This window comes from Salmo salar, chromosome ssa01 (assembly GCF_905237065.1).
Source record: "Salmo salar chromosome ssa01, Ssal_v3.1, whole genome shotgun sequence".
NCBI classification, from domain to species: Eukaryota; Metazoa; Chordata; class Actinopteri; order Salmoniformes; family Salmonidae; genus Salmo; species Salmo salar.
This window is the reverse complement of record NC_059442.1, coordinates 124,408,971-124,426,418: the sequence shown is the minus strand read 5'-3', so window position 1 is coordinate 124,426,418 and position 17,448 is coordinate 124,408,971.

Below are 17,448 nucleotides of genomic sequence, written 5' to 3'. Positions count from 1 at the left end.
AAAAAGCCAGCTTACGGTTTGCAACTGCACATGGGGACAAAGATCGTACTTTTTGGAGAATTGTCCTCTGGTCTGATGAAACAAAAATAGAACTATTTGGCCATAATGACCATTGTTATGTTTGGAGGAAAAAGGGGGAGGTTTGCAAGCCAAAGAACACCATCCCAACCGTATAGCACGGGGGTGGCAGCATCATGTTGTGGGGGTGCTTTGCTGCAGGAGGGACCTGACTCAGTTACACCAGCTCTGCCAGGAGGAATGGGCCAAAATTCACCCAACTTATTGTGGGAAGCTTGTGGAAGGCTACCCAAAACTTTTGACCCAAGTTAAACATGTTAAAGGCAATGCTACCAAATACTAATTGAGTGTATGTAAACTCTGACTCACTCGGAATGTGATGAAAAAAATAAAAGCTGAATGTAACGGCTGTCTTCTGTAGAAATGGACCAAGGCGCAGCAGGTATGTGAATACTCATCTTTAATTAAAATAAAGAAGTAAAGCATCCACTTAACAATGCAAACAAAGTGACAACAGCTACAGTTCTGCAGGCTAGAAACGCAGTGCAAAAACAACCACCCACAACCCCAAAGAAAAACACACACACGTATATAGGACTTCCAATCAAAGGCAACTATACACACCTGCCTTCAATTGGAAGTCCCAATCATCCACCCAACATTTAACCAACACAAACATGCCACGTCCTGACCCCAAAACTAAAACACTAGCTCCATCTGCTGGTCAGGACGTGACCGTACCCCCCCCTCAAGGTGCAGACCCCGGAATGCACCTACCAACAAAAAAAAACAACACAAAACCCATAAACAATAACCCTAAAACAATAAGGGAGGGAAGGGTGGGTGGCTGCCGTCACCGACGGCACTGTGCTACACCCTCCCTCCCCAACCCACCTATCCTGGAGGTGGCTCAGGTGCAGGGCGTGGACCTTGCTCCACCGTCGGCATAGCCCACTTCGGTGGCGCTGCTAGCTGCGCCGGGCAGATGGGCCACTTGGGCTGACCCTGGCAGACGGACCACTCGTGCTGGGCCGGAGGACAGGAGGGCCCCTCGGGCTGGACCGGAGGGCAGGAGGGCCCCTCGGGCTGGGCCGGAGGGCAGGAGGGCCCCTCGGGCTGGGCCGGAGGGCAGGAGGGCCACTCGGGCTGGGCCGGAGGGCAGGAGGGCCACTCGGGCTGGGCCGGAGGGCAGGAGGGCCACTCGGGCTGGGCCGGAGGGCAGGAGGGCCACTCGGGCTGGGCCGGAGGGCAGGAGGGCCACTCGGGCTGGGCCGGAGGGCAGGAGGGCCACTCGGGCAGGGCCGGAGGGCAGTCCGGCCACTCTGGCAGTTCAGGGCAGTCCGGCCACTCTGGCAGTTCAGGGCAGTCCGGCCACTCTGGCAGTTCAGGGCAGTCCGGCCACTCTGGCAGTTCAGGGCAGTCCGGCCACTCTGGCAGTTCAGGGCAGTCCGGCCACTCTGGCAGTTCAGGGCAGTCCGGCCACTCTGGCAGTTCAGGGCAGTCCGGCCACTCTGGCAGTTCAGGGCAGTCCGGCCACTCTGGCAGTTCAGGGCAGTCCGGCCACTCTGGCAGTTCAGGGCAGTCCGGCCACTCTGGCAGTTCAGGGCAGTCCGGCCACTCCGGCAGTTCAGGGCAGTCTGGCCACTCCAACGCAGTCTGGCCACTCCGGCAGTTCAGCGCAGTCTGGCCACTCCGGCAGTTCAGCGCAGTCTGGCCACTCCGGCAGTTCAGCGCAGTCTGGCCACTCCGGCAGTTCAGCGCAGTCTGGCCACTCCGGCGACTGTTGACTGGCGGGCAGCCCCGACGACTGTTGACTGGCGGGCAGCTCCGACGACTGTTGACTGGCGGGCAGCTCCGACGACTGTTGACTGGCGGGCAGCTCCGACGACTGTTGACTGGCGGGCAGCTCCGACGACTGTTGACTGGCGGGCAGCTCCGACGACTGTTGACTGGCGGGCAGCTCTGACGACTGTTGACTGGCGGGCAGCTCTGACGACTGTTGACTGGCGGGCAGCTCTGGTGACTGTTGACTGGCGGGCAGCTCTGGTGACTGTTGACTGGCGGGCAGCTCTGATGACGACTGTTGACTCCTGATGCGTGGGGCAGGTATTGGACGTACCAGCCTGGAGACACGCACCTCCATGCTAGTGTGTCTAGCGGGAAACACCGGACCGAAAGGGTGCACTGGCGGTCTTGAGTGCAGGGTTGGCATCACCCCTTCCGGCTCGATGCTCCCCTTGCCCTGGCACCTGCGGGGCGCTGGTACTGGGCGAACTGGGCTGTGCGTCCGTATAGGCGAGATGGTGCGCACCTCAGCGTAACATGACGCCCTCCACCTCGTACGCTCCTCCCTGTAGTCACGGGTAGCTGGCTTACGGCTCCTCCCTGGCCTGGCCAAACTACCCGTGTGCCCACCCCCAAAAAAATCTTGGGGCTGCCTCTCGGGTTCCCTTAGTTCCCTTAACTTGTCCGCCCAGAATTTTCTTTCGTCCTGCCAGGTCCATTCCTCCATTTTCTTCTCCTGTGGCTTCCTCCTCTTCTGCTGCTTGGTCCTTTGGTGGGTGGTTCTGTAACGGCTGTCTTCTGTAGAAATGGACCAAGGTGCAGCAGGTATGTGAATACTCATCTTTAATTAAAATAAAGAAGTAAAGCATCCACTTAACAATGCAAACAAAGTGACAACAGCTACAGTTCTGCAGGCTAGAAACGCAGTGCAAAAACAACCACCCACAACCCCAAAGAAAAACACACACACCTATATAGGACTTCCAATCAAAGGCAACTATACACACCTGCCTTCAATTGGAAGTCCCAATCATCCACCCAACATTTAACCAACACAAACATGCCACGTCCTGACCCCAAAACTAAAACACTAGCTCCATCTGCTGGTCAGGACGTGACACTGAAATAAATCATTCTCTCTACTATTATTCTGACATTTCCCATTTTTAAATAAAGTGGTGATCCTAACTGACCTAATACAGGGATTTTTACTAGGATTAAATGTCAGGAATTGTGAAAAACTGAGTTTTATTGTATTTGGCTAAGGTGTATGTAAACCTCCGAATTCAAATGAACATGAGGTAACATAAGGGCATGGACTATTTTAAAAGTGTTTAAAAAAGTGCAGTGTTTGTTAGGTGTTTTAAAAAATGCTTAAAATTATTAAAAGACAAGAAAAGCGATTGTGATTGTGTTGAATTGTGTTGGGAAATAAAGATAGACATGGTTTTAAAAAGGTACTGGGAATACTTCATTCAGAACAAAAACCCTGTCCAGAACAAAAACCCTTACCCTGTCCAGTGGCTAAATTTACACCTTGTGCCAAGAGACCACTTTTTTTGGACAATTTTTTTTTTCAAAACTGTAATGTTTGAATTAATTTCCAGGGACAGTCCAGACAACGTTCTGAAATATACACTGAATATACTAAACATTAGGAACACCTTAGTAATATTGATTTGCCCCCCCCATTTTGCCCTCAGAACAGCCTCAGTTCGTCGGGGCATGGACTCTCCAAGGTGTCGAAAGCGTTCCACAGGGATGCTGTCCCATGTTGACTTTATTGCTTCCCACAGTTGTGTCAAGTTGGCTGGATGTTCTTTGGGTGGTGGACCATTCTTGATACACACGGAAAATGTTGAGTGTGAAAAATCCAGCAGCGATGCAGTTCTTGACACAAACCGGTGACTTGACACAAACCAGTTACTACAATACTCCATTCAAAGACATTTAAATATTTTGTCTTGCCCACTCACCCTCTGAAGTGACATCAATAAGGGATCACAGCTTTCACCTGGATTCACCTGGTCAGTCTATGTCATGGAATGATCAGGTATTCTTAATGTTTTTTTTTCTCAGTGTATGTAAATATATTTGTTAGAAGAATACTATATTTCCCTTGACAGAGTAAGGCTGAATGTAAAAAATGGCTCAACCCAACAACACACGCACCCATGCACACGCACCCATGCACACACATGCACACACATGCGCGCACACACACACACACACACACACACACACACACACACACACACACACACACACACACACACACACACACACACACACACACACACACACACACACACACACACACACACACACACACACACACACACACACAGGAGTCTTGTCTGAAACATAGGTTACATCCCAAATGGCACCCTATTCCATAGTGTACTACTTTTGTCCAGGATCCATAACGCTCTGGAATAGGGTACCATTTGAGATGCAACCATACATAACAACACTTCCCATCCCATTTTGAAGAGGAAAGCTCAAACACCTCTATAAAAATGCAACAGAGAGACCAACGGAGGACAGGCCCTCTGACTGTGCAAATGGAGAAGCTGTGGCATTGATCTCATATTGCAGTCCCATCCCAGCACAGTTTTACATTACCATATAAATAATTTACTGTGCTAGAATGGATGAAGGCCACCACACAGAGAGAGGGAGAGAGAAAAAGAGCGATAAAGAGAGGAGAGAGAGAGGGGGAGAGAGGGAGAGAGTCAGGGGGGGAGAGAAGTGGTTAGGGAGAGAGACAAAGAAAGAGAGGAAGAGGAAAGAGAAATCGATAGAGAGAGAGAAATAGAGATAGAAAGGGAGAGAGGTAGAGAGAGAGTCATGGAGAGAGAGAGATATAGGGAGAGAGAGCGATAAGGGGAGATGGACAGAGAAATATAAGTGGAGAGAGAGAGATAGTGAGAGAGCAGGGCCAAACACTGCTCTGGGGGACATAGCAGGCATCGACCAATGACTGGCCTGGATCCAACTCTGCTGCTGTGTGTGTGTGTGCATACATTTGTATTTGTGTGTGTGTGTGTGTGTGTGTGTGTGTGTGTGTGTGTGTGTGTGTGTGTGTGTGTGTGTGTGTGTGTGTGTGTGTGTGTGTGTGTGTGTGTGTGTGTGTGTGTGTGGTGGGGGCCAGGCCACTCAGTGGGTGATGGGGTGATTATAGCTGCTCTATTGTAACTCTTAGAGGAGTGGAGGGGGTTGCCGGTGTGGCAGGATCAGCAACTGAATCACCAGACCTGACTCACACAGTTTTCTCACAGGGGAAGAGAATGGGAAGATGGAACAGACCCAGCTGCTGCCTATGGAGGTCAATCCAGCTAATACAACAAACATCCAGAGGAAAACAGTCACTCAGGAGATTGTGGAGTGAGTGGCTTTTATGTATGTTCAGGAATGTATGTTTTGTCCTTAGTTCCCGTAAAAAAGTAACGGTTAACGACTGACTGACACTCTTTACTCTCTCTTCTACTCAGGGAGTTTGAGAGCGAGACGAGAAACGAGAAATCTCTAGTTTCCCTCTCTAATTTCAGATCCTGGAGTGTTTGGAAGACCCAACAGCATTCTGCTATTTCTTTACCCGCAACACATCTCTGTAAAGCTGGCACTGCAGTGGATAGCAGCTGTCTTACTGACACCAGAACAATACTGCTATTTTGTGTGTTCTTTATGCTGATCGTAACTTTTGCACATAATCATTTCCTATAACCGAAAACAGCTTTTGGACATCAGAACAGGGATCACTAACCTCGATTTACTCGGTAGTGAGTGTTACAACCGAGGACAGACGATTTTACTTGCTACACGCTTCAGCTCTCGGCTGTCCCGTTCTGTGAGCTAGTGTGGCCTACCACTTCGCGCCTAAGCCGTTATTGCTCCTAGACGTTTCCACTTCATAATAACAGCACTTACAGTTGACCGGGGCAGCTCTAGCAGGGCAGAGATTTGACAAACTGACTTGTTGAAAAGGTGGCATCCTATGATATGAAAGTCACTGAGCTCCAATTGTTCCACATTTTGTTACGTTACAGCTTTATTCTAAAATTGATTTCATTTTTTGTTTTTCATCAATCTACACACAATACCCCATAATGACAAAACGAAGACAGGTTCTTGCAAAGGTATTAAAAAGAAAAAACTGAAATACCTTATTTACATAAGTATTCAGACCCTTTGGTATAAGACTGGAAATTGAGCTCAGGTGCATCCTGTTTCCACTGATCATCCTTGAGATGTTTCTACAACTTCATTGGAGTCCACCTGTGGTAAATTCAATTGATTGGACATGATTTGGAAAGGCACACACCTGTCTGTATAAGGTCCCACAGTTGACAGTGCATGTCAGAGCAAAAACCAAGCCATGAGGTCGAAGGAATTGTCCGTAGAGCTCCAAGACAGGATTGTGTCGAGGCACATCTGAAGAAGGGTACCAAAAACTTTAGGCAGTATTGAAGGTCCCCAAGAACACAGTGGCCTCCATCATTCTGAAATGGAAGAAGTTTGGAACCACCAAGACTCTTTCTAGAGCTGGCTGCCCAGCCAAATTGTGCAATAGGAGGAGAAGGGCCTTGGTCAGGGAGGTGACCAAGAACCCGATGGTCACAGAACTCCAGGGTTCCTTTGTGGAGATGGGAGAGCCTTCCAGAAGGACAACCATCTCTGCAACACTCGACCAATCAGGCCAGATAGAAGACACTCCTCAGTAAAAGGCACATGACAGCCCGCTTGGAGTTTGCCAAAAGGCACCTAAAGAACTCTCAAACCATGAGAAACAAGATGCTCTGGTCTGATGAAACCAAGATTGAACTCTTTGGCCAGAGTGCCAAGCGTCACGTCTGAAGGCATCCTGCCACCATCCCTACGGTGAAGCATGGTGGTGGCAGCATCATGCAGTGAGTATGTTTTTCAGTGGCAGGAACTGGGAGACTATTCAGGATCGAGGTTTTATTTATTTTATTTTTTATTTTTATTTCACCTTTAATTAACCAGGTAGGCAAGCTGAGAACAAGATCTCATTTACAATTGCGACCTGGCCAAGATAAAGCAAAGCAGTTAGACACATACAACAACACAGAGTTACACATGGAGTAAAACAAACATACAGTCAATAATACAGTAGAAAAATAAGTCTATATACAATGTGAGCAAATGAGGTGAGATAAGGGAGGTAAAGGCAAAAAAAGGCCATGGTGGCGAAGTACATACAATATAGCAAGTAAAACACTGGAATGGTAGATTTGCAGTGGAAGAAAGTGCAAAGTAGAAATAGAAATAATGGGGTGCAAAGGAGCAAAATAAATAAATAAACAGATACAGTAGGGGAAGAGGTAGTTGTTTGGGCTAAATTATAGATGGGCTATGTACAGGTGCAGTAAGTTGTGAGCTGCTCTGACAGCTGGTGCTTAAAGCTAGTGAGGGAGACAAGTGTTTCCAGTTTTAGAGATTTTTGTAGTTCGTTCCAGTCATTGGCAGCAGAGAACTGGAAGGAGAGGCGGCCGAAAAAGGAATTGGCTTTGGGGGTGATCAGTGAGATATACCTGCTGGAGCGCGTGCTACAGGTGGGTGCTGCTATGGTGACCAGTGAGCTGAGATAAGGGGGGACTTTACCTAGCAGGGTCTTGTAGATGACCTGGAGCCAGTGGGTTTGGCGACGAGTATGAAGCGAGGACCAGCCAACGAGAGCGTACAGGTCGCAGTGGTGGGTAGTATATGGGGCTTTGGTGACAAAACGGATGGCACTGTGATAGACTGCATCCAATTTATTGAGTAGGGTATTGGAGGCTATTTTGTAAATGACATCGCCGAAGTCGAGGATCGGTTGGATGGTCAGTTTTACTAGGGTATGTTTGGCAGCATGAGCGAAGGATGCTGTGTTGCGAAATAGGAAGCCAATTCTAGATTTAACTTTGTATTGGAGATGTTTGATGTGAGTCTGGAAGGAGAGTTTACAGTCTAACCAGACACCTAGGTATTTGTAGTTGTCCACATATTCTAAGTCAGAACCACCCAGAGTAGTGATGCTGGACGGGCGGGTAGGTGTAGGCAGCGATCGGTTGAAGAGCATGCATTTAGTTTTACTTGTATTTAAGAGCAGTTGGAGGCCAAGGAAGGAGAGTTGTATGGCATTGAAGCTCGTCTGGAGGGTTGTTAAAACTTCTCTGGGCTACGTGGGACGCTACCGTCCCACCCATGGTACACACTATTCAACAGCCAGTGAAAAATCAGAGCGCCAAATTCGAAAACAACAAAATGTCATAATTCAAATTTCTCAAACATACAACTATTTTAAACCATTTTAAAGATAAACATCTCATTAATCCAACCACGTCGTCCGATTTCAAAAATGCTTTATGGCAAAAGCATAAAGTTAGACTATGTTAGGACAGTACATAGACAAAAAATTACACACAGCCATTTTCAATGCAAGGACAGGCATCACCAAAAGCAGAAAACCAGCTAAAATGATGCACTAACCTTTGACAATCTTCATCAGATGACACTCCTAGGACATTATGTTAGACAATACATGCATATTTTGTTCTATCAAGTTCATATTTATATCCAAAAACCCCATTTTACATTGGCGTGTGACGTTCAGAAAAAGTATTTCCCCCAAAACTGCTGGTGAAAGGGCACATCAATTTACAAAAATACTCATTATAAACGTTGATAAAATGTTAAACTGTTATTCAAAGAATTATAGATTAACATCTCCTGAATGCAACCACTTTGACAGATTTCAAAATAACTTTACGATGAAAGCACACTTTACAATAATCTGAGTACTGCATCAGGCAATACAGATACCCGTCATTTTGGAGTCATCTAAAATCATAAATAGCATTAGAAATATTCACTTACCTTTAATAATCTTCATCAGAAGGCACTTCCAGGAATCCCAGGTCCACAATAAATGTTGTTTTGTTCGATAAAGTCCATAATTTATGTCGAAATACCCCCTTGTTGTTTGCGCGTTCAGTAAGCTACTCCAAGTGTAGGAAGCGCGCGGAAAATGGCACGACGAAAAGTTAAAAAAAGTTATATTTACGTTCGTTCAAACATGTCAAACATTGTATACTATCAATCTTTTGAGCCTTTTTATCTTAGAACTTCAATAATATTCCAACCGGACGATTGCAATGTCTTGAAAAACGTATTGGAATACAGCTACCTCCTCACGTGAACGAGCGTCAGAAACCCATGTAATTTTCTGAGTGACCTACTTCCATGTGCTCTTGTTTGCTCTGTGTTTACCGCAAAAGCCTCAAACAACTTTCTAAAGACTGTTGACATCTAGTGGAAGCCTTAGGAAGTGCAAAATGAACCCTAAGTCACTGTGTGTTTGAAAGGCAATGACTTGAAAAGACTACAGGCATCAGATTTCCATTTCTGGGTTGGATTTTTCTCAGGTTCTTGCCTGCCATACATCATTCAAACAGTTTTGGAAACTTTAGAGTGTTTTCTATCCAAATCACGAATAATTTGCAAATATTTGACTCTGGGCCCGAGTATTAGGCCGTTTACTCTGGGCACGCTTTTCATCCAAAAGTGAAAATATTGCCCCCTATACCCCAACAGGTTTTAACACAGTGTCCAAAGAAGGAATAGAAGTATACAGAATGGTGTCGCCTGCGTAGAGGCGGATCAGAGACTCACCAGCAGCAAGAGCGGCATCATTGCTGTATACAGAGAAAAGAGTCGGCCTGAGAATTGAACCCTGTGGCACCCCCATAGAGACTGCCAGAGGTCCGGACAACAGGTCCTCCGATTTGACACACTGAACTCTATCACAGAAGTAGTTGGTGAACCAGGCGAGGCAATCATTTGAGAAACCAAGACTATTGAGTCTGCCGATAAGGATGTGGTGATTGACAGAGTCAAAAGCCTTGGCCAGGTCAATGAATACGGCTGCACAGTATTGTTTCTTATCGATGGCGGTTAAGATATCGTTTAGGACCTTGAGTGTGGCTGAGGTGCACCCATGACCAGCTCTGAAACCAGATTGCAAAGCGGAGAAGGTGCGGTGGGATTCGAAATGGTCGGTAATCTATTTGTTGACTTGGCTTTCGAAGACCTTAGAAAGGCAGGGTAGGATAGATATAGGTCTGTAGCAGTTTGGGTCAAGAGTGTCCCCCCCTTTGAAGATGGGGATGACCGCAGCTGCTTTCCAATCTTTGGGAATCTCAGACGACACGAAAGAGAGGTTGAACAGGCTAGTAATAGGGGTTGCAACAATTTCTGCAGATAATTTTAGAAAGAAAGGGTCCAGATTGTCTAGCCCGGCTGATATGTAGGGGTCCAGATTTTGCAGCTCTTTCAGAACATCAGCTGACTGGATTTGGGAGAAGGAGAAATGGGGTAGACTTGGGCGAGTTGCTGTGGGGGGTGCAGATCTTGGTTGAAAACAGCAGAGGTGTATTTAGAGGGCAAGTTGGTTAGGATGATATCTATGAGGGTGCCCGTGTTTACGGCTTTGGTGTGGTACCTGGTAGGTTCATTGATAATTTGTGTGAGATTGAGGGCATCAAGCTTAGATTGTAGGATGGCTGGGGTGTTAGGCATGTCCCAGTTTAGGTCACCTAGCAGCACGAGCTCTGAAGATAGATAGGGGCCAATCAGTTCACATATGGTGTCCAGAGCACAGCTGGGGGCAGAGGGTGGTCTATAGCAGGCGGCAACGGGGAGAGAATTGTTTTTAGAAAGGTGGATTTTTAAAAGTAGAATTTCAAATTGTTTGGGTACAGACCTGGGTAGTAGGACAGAACTCTGCAGGCTATCTCTGCAGTAGATTGCAACACCGCCCCCTTTGGCCGTTCTATCTTGTCTGAAAATGTTGTTGTTAGGGATAGAGATTTCAGAGTTTTTGGTGGTCTTCCTAAGCCAGGATTCAGACACGGCTAGGACATCTGGGTTGGCACAGTGTGCTAAAGCAGTGAATAAAACAAACTTAGGGAGGAGGCTTCTAATGTTAACATGCATGAAACCAAGGCTATTACGGTTACAGAAGTCATCAAAAGAGAGTGCCTGGGGAATAGGAGTGGAGCTAGGCACTGCAGGGCCTGGATTCACCTCTACATTGTCAGAGGAACGGAGGAGGAGTAGGATAAGGGTACGGCTAAAAGCTATGAGATTTGGTCGTCTAGGACGTCCGGAACAGAGAGTAAAAGAAGCAGGTTTCTGGGGGGCGATAAAATAGCTTCATGGTATAATGTACAGACAAAGGTATGGTAGGATGTGAATACAGTGGAGGTAAACCTAGTCATTGAGTGATGACGAGAGATATTGTCTCTAGAAACATCATTGAAACCAGGTGATGTTATCGCATGTGTGGGTGGTGGAACTGAAAGGTTGGATAAGGTATAATGAGCAGGTCTAGAGGCTCTACAGTGAAAAAAGCCAATAAACACTAACCAGAACAGCAATGGACAAGGCATATTGACGTTAAGGAGAGGCATGCTTAGCCGAGTGATCATAAGGGTCCAGTGAGTAGTGAGGTTGGTTGGGGTCACGGCGATTCAGACAGCTAGCCGGGCCATGGGTAGCAAGCTGGCAGAAGATGGTCTGTTTTTAGCCACCTCATGCCTTTCCGTCGGTAGATTAGTGGGGTTCCGTGTGGTAGAGGGGACCAATCCAATTGGCAAAATAGTTATAGTTATAGTGGCCCAAGAAAACTGTCCGATAGACCTATTCAGATAGCAGCCGATAAGACAGCTAACGATTAGCAGGCCGCAGATGGACGTTCAGGTTACGTCGTGATGGAGGGGCCAGTTGGATAACTCCCTCGGGCAGATAACGTCAGTAGCCCAGTCGTGAAGGCCCGGTGGGGCTCCGCATCTGCAGTAAAACGGGTCCGGATAGGTGATCGTAGCCCAGGAGTGGCTGATGGAACTCTTCAGCTGGCTAGCTCCGGAATAATTGATGTTTGCTCCGGGACTGACGTATAGCCAATAGTTTCTCGGATAGCAGCTAGCTAGCTGCATGATCCAGGTGTAAATGTCCAGAGCTTGCGGCAGAAATCCGGGGATATGGAGAGAAAATAGGTCCTGTATGCTCTGGTCTGAGTCGCGTTGTACAAAAAACTGGCGATAGCTTTTCGAGCTAAAGGATAGCTGATGACCGCCAACCGTGGTTAGCTGAATACTAACGTTAGCCAGTGAACTGGCTAACTTCTGGCTAACTTCTGGCTAAGTTCTGTTGTGGATTTCAGATTTGAGGTGAATAATACTTTTTTTAAACAATTGGTGAGGCGGGTTGCAGGAGAGTGTTTTGAAGTTGAGTTTTTAGAAGAAAAAAAATATATAAAAAGATATGCGAAGAAAATATGCAAATATACACTGCTCAAAAAAATAAAGGGAACACTTAAACAACACAATGTAACTCCAAGTCAATCACACTTCTGTGAAATCAAACTGTCCACTTAGGAAGCAACACTGATTGACAATACATTTCACATGCTGTTGTGCAGCTCATCCAGGATGGCACATCAATGCGAGCTGTGGCAAGAAGGTTTGCTGTGTCTGTCAGCGTAGTGTCCAGAGCATGGAGGCGCTACCAGGAGACAGGCCAGTACATCAGAAGACGTGGAGGAGGCCGTAGGAGGGCAACAACCCAGCAGCAGGACCGCTACCTCCGCCTTTGTGCAAGGAGGAGCAGGAGAAGCACTGCCAGAGCCCTGCAAAATGACCTCCAGCAGGCCACAAATGTGCATGTGTCTGCTCAAACGGTCAGAAACAGACTTCATGAGGGTGGTATGAGGGCCCGACGTCCACAGGTGGGGGTTGTGCTTACAGCCCAACACCGTGCAGGACGTTTGGCATTTGCCAGAGAACACCAAGATTGGCAAATTTGCCACTGGCGCCCTGTGCTCTTCACAGATGAAAGCAGGTTCACACTAAGCACGTGACAGAGCTGTGGAGAACGTTCTGCTGCCTGCAACATCCTCCAGCATGACCGGTTTGGCGGTGGGTTAGTCATGGTGTGGGGTGGCATTTCTTTGGGGGGCCGCACAGCCCTCCATGTGCTCGCCAGAGGTAGCCTGACTGCCATTAGGTACCGAGATGAGATCCTTAGACCCCTTGTGAGACCATACGCTGGTGCGGTTGGCCCTGGGTTCCTCCTAATGCAAGACAATGCTAGACCTCATGTGGCTGGAGTGTGTCAGCAGTTCCTGCAAGAGGAAGGCATTGATGCTATGGACTGGCCCGCCCGTTCCCCAGATCTGAATCCAATTGAGCACATCTGGGGCATCATGTCTCGCTCCATCCACCAACGCCACGTTGCACCACAGACTGACCAGGAGTTGGCGGATGCTTTAGTCCAGGTCTGGGAAGAGATCCCTCAGGAGACCATCCGCCACCTCATCAGGAGCATGCCCAGGCGTTGTAGGGAGGTCATACAGGCACGTGGAGGCCACACACACTTCTGAGCCTCATTTTGACTTGTTTTAAGGACATTACATCAAAGTTGGATCAGCCTGTAGTGTGGTTTTCCACTTTAATTTTGAGTGTGACTCCAAATCCAGACCTCCATGGGTTGATAAATTAGATTTCCATTGATTCTTTTTGTGTGATTTTGTTGTCAGCACATTCAAATATGTAAAGAAAAAAGTATTTAATAATATTATTTCTTTCATTCAGATCTAGGATGTGTTGTTTAAGTTTTCCCTTTATTTTTTTGAGCAGTATATATATACACGGGACACGACAAGATGAGGACAAAGGACGTCTGACTGCTATGCCATCTTGGATGGGAGGATGATAAGTAGCTGGCGCAACAGGTCAAGATGAATGGAGCAAAGTACAAAGAGATCCTTGATAAAAACCTGCTCCAGAGTGCTCAGGACCTGCACTGTCGGAACTACAAGCACAAGCATTTCGCTACACCCGCAATAACATCTGCTAAACACGTGTATGTGACCAGTAAAATTTGATTTGATTTGACCTCAGACTGGAGGTGAAGGTTCAACTTCCAACAGGACAATGACCCTAAGCACATGACCAAGACAACGCAGGAGTGACTTCGGGACAAGTCTCTGAATGTCCTTGAGTGGCCCAGCCAGAGCCCGGGCTTGAACCCAATCGTACATCTCTGGAGAGACCTGAAAATAGCTCAGGAGGCATGCACACCATCCACCACTTCCGAGTATATTACTCGCTAATGTTAAGTCTCTGGACAATAAAGTAGAAGAGCTCAGTACGAGAATCTCCTTCCAGAGAGACATCAGGGACTGTAACATACTCTGTTTCACGGAATCATGGCTCTCTCCGGATATACTGTCCCCGTCCATACAGCCAGCTGGGTTTGTCAGTACATCACGCAGACAGGAATAAAGAACTCTCTGGGAAGAAGAAAGGCGGGGGTGTATGTTTCATGATTAACTACTCATGGTGTGATTGTGATAACGAACTCAGGTTCTTTTGTTCACACGACCTAGAATACGTCACAATCAAATGCCGACCGTATTACCACCCAAGAGAATTCTCTTCGGTTATAGTCACAGACGTGTATTCCCCGTCAAGCCGATACCATAACGGCCCTCAAGAAACTACACTGGACTTTTTGCAAACTGGAAACCACATATCCTGAGGCAGCATTTATTGTAGCTGTGGATTTTAACAAAGCAAATTTGAGGAAAACGCTACTGAAGTTCTATCAACACATTGACTGTAGTACTAGTGCAGCTAAAACACTCGACCACTGCTACTCCAACTTCCGGGATGCCTAGAAGGCTGTCTCCCGCCCTCCCTTTGGCAAATCAGATCATGACTCCATTTTGCTCATCCCTTCCTATAGGCAGAACCTCAAACAAACGCTTGTTTGACCAATCGGAATCCATGCTTCAAGATTGTTTTGATCACGCGGACTGGGATATGTTCCGGGTAGCCCCTGCGAATAACATTGACGTATACACTGACATGGTGACTGAGTTTATCAGGAAGTGTTTAGCGAATGTTGTTCCCACTGTAACTTTTAAAACCTACCCAAATCAGAAACCATGGATAAATGGCAGCATTCGAACACAACTGATGGCAAGGTGACTGGGAATGGGGTTGAATACAAACAGTGTAGTTATTCCCTCCGTAAGGTAATCAAACAGGCAGTACAGAGATAAAGTAGAGTCACAATTCAACGGCTCAGACACGAGATGTTTGTGGTGGCAGGGTCTACAGACAATCATGGATTACAAAGGGAAAACCAGCCACGTCGCAGACACCAACGTCTTGATCCCGGACAAGCTAAACACCTTTGTCGCCAGCTTTGAGGATAATGCAGTGCCACCGACGCGGTCCGCTCCCAAGGACTGTGGGCTCTCGGTCTCCGTGGCTGACGCAAGTAAGACATATAAACTTGTTAAACCTAGAAGGCATCCCTAGCCGCGTCCTCAAAGCAATGCGCAGACCAGCTGGCTGGAATGTTTACGGACATATTAAATCTCTCCCTATCCCAGTCTGCTGTCCCCACTTACTTCAAGATGTCCACCATTGTTCCTGTACACAAGAATGCAAAGGTACCTGAACTAAATGATTATCAACCTGTAGCACTCACTTCTGTCATCATGAAGTGCTTTGAGAGGCTAGTTAAGGATCATATCCCCTCTACCTTACCTGACACCCTAGACCCACTTCAATTTGCATAGCACAACAATAGACGATGCAATCACCAAAGCACTGCACACTGCCCCATCCCATCTGGACAAGATGAATACCTATGTGTTAGAATGCTGTTCATTGACTATAGCTCAGGATTCAACGCAATAGTACCCTCCAAGCTCATCATTAAGCTCAGGACCCTGGGTCTGAACCCCGTCCAAGGCAACTGGGTCCTGGACTTCCTGATGGGCCGCCCCCAGGTGGTGATGGTAGGAAACAACTACTCCACTTCGCTTATCCTCAACACAGGGGCCCCACAAGGGTGCGTGCTCAGCTCCCTCCTGTACTCCCCGTTCACCCATGACTGCGTGGCCACACATGCCTCCAACTTAATCATCAAGTTTGCAGACGACACAACAGTTGTAGGCCTGATTACCAACAATGACGAGACAGCCTACAGGGAGGAGGTGCGGGCCCTGGTGGAGTGGTGCCAGGAAAATAACCTCTCCCTAAACAAAATGAAGGAGCTGATAGTGGACTTCAGGAAACAACAGAGAGAGCACGCCCCTATACACACCGACGGGACCACAGTGGAGAAGGTGAAAAGCTTCAAGTTCCACGGAGTACACATCTCAGATGATCTGAAATGGTGCACCCACACAGACAGTGTGGTGAAAAAGGTGCAACAGCGTCTCTTCAACCTCAGGAGGCTGAAGAAATTTGGCTTGGCCCGTAAGACCATCACAAACTTTTACAGATTCACAATTGAGAGCATCCTGTCGGGCTGTATCACCGCCCGGTACGGCAACTGCACTGCCCGCAACCGCAGGGCCATCCAGAGAGCGCAATGCATCACAAGGGGCACACTCCTGTTCTCCAGGACATCTACAGCATCCGATGTCACAGGAAGGCCAAAAAGATCAAAGGACATCAACCACCCAAAGGACATCAACCACCCAGAAAGCGATATCATTACTGGTGCATCAAAGCTGGGACCGAGAGACCGAAAAACAGCTTCTATCTCAAGGTCATCACTGTTAAATAGCCATCACTAGCCTACTACCACCTGGTTACCCAACCCTGCACCTTAGAGCCTGCTGCCCTATATACAGTTGAAGTTGGATGTTTACACACACTTATGTTGGAGTCATTAAAACTCTTTTTTTCAACCATTCCACAAATTTCTTGTGAACAGACTATAGTTTTGGCAAGTCGGTTAGGACATCTACTTTGTGCATGACACAAGTCATTTTTCCAACAATTGTTTAGAGGCAGATTATTTCACTTATAATTCACTGTATCACAATTCCAGTGGGTCAGAAGTTTACATACACTAAGTTGACTGTGCCTTTAAACAGCTTGGGAAATTCCAGAAAATTATGTCATGGCTTTAGAAGCTTCTGATAGGTTAATTGACATCATTTGGGTCAATTGGAGGTGTGCCTGTGGATGTATTTCAAGGCCAACCTTCAAACTCAGTGCCTCTTTGCTTGACATCATGGGAAAATCAAAAGAAATCAGCCAAGACCTCAGAAAAAGAATTGTAGACCTCCACAAGTCTGGTTCATCCTTGGGAGCAATTTCAAAATGCCTGAAGGTACCACGTTCATCTGTACAAACAATAGTATGCGAGTATAAACACCATGGAACCACGCAGCTGTCACAACTTCCGCCGGAGTCGGTCCCTCTCCTTGTTCGAGTGGCATTCGGCGGTCGTCGTCACCGGCCTTCTAGCCATCACCGATCCACTTTTCATTTTCCATTTGTTTTGTCTTTGTTTTTTACACACCTGGTTTCAATTCCCTCATTACATGTTCATTAGTTAACCCTCTGGTTTCCCCCATGTTTGTGTGCGTGTTTGTTTTATTGTAAGGCTGTATCTTACGTCTGGTATATTGTTACCGGGTTTTGTAATTACGCCCGTTTATTTTTGTGGTACCGGTATTTTTACAGTACCATAGTATTGTGTTTATACTGGTGTTTTCTTGAATTAAATACCTTGTCCACGCATCTCAGCTCTCCAGCTCTCCTGACTCCT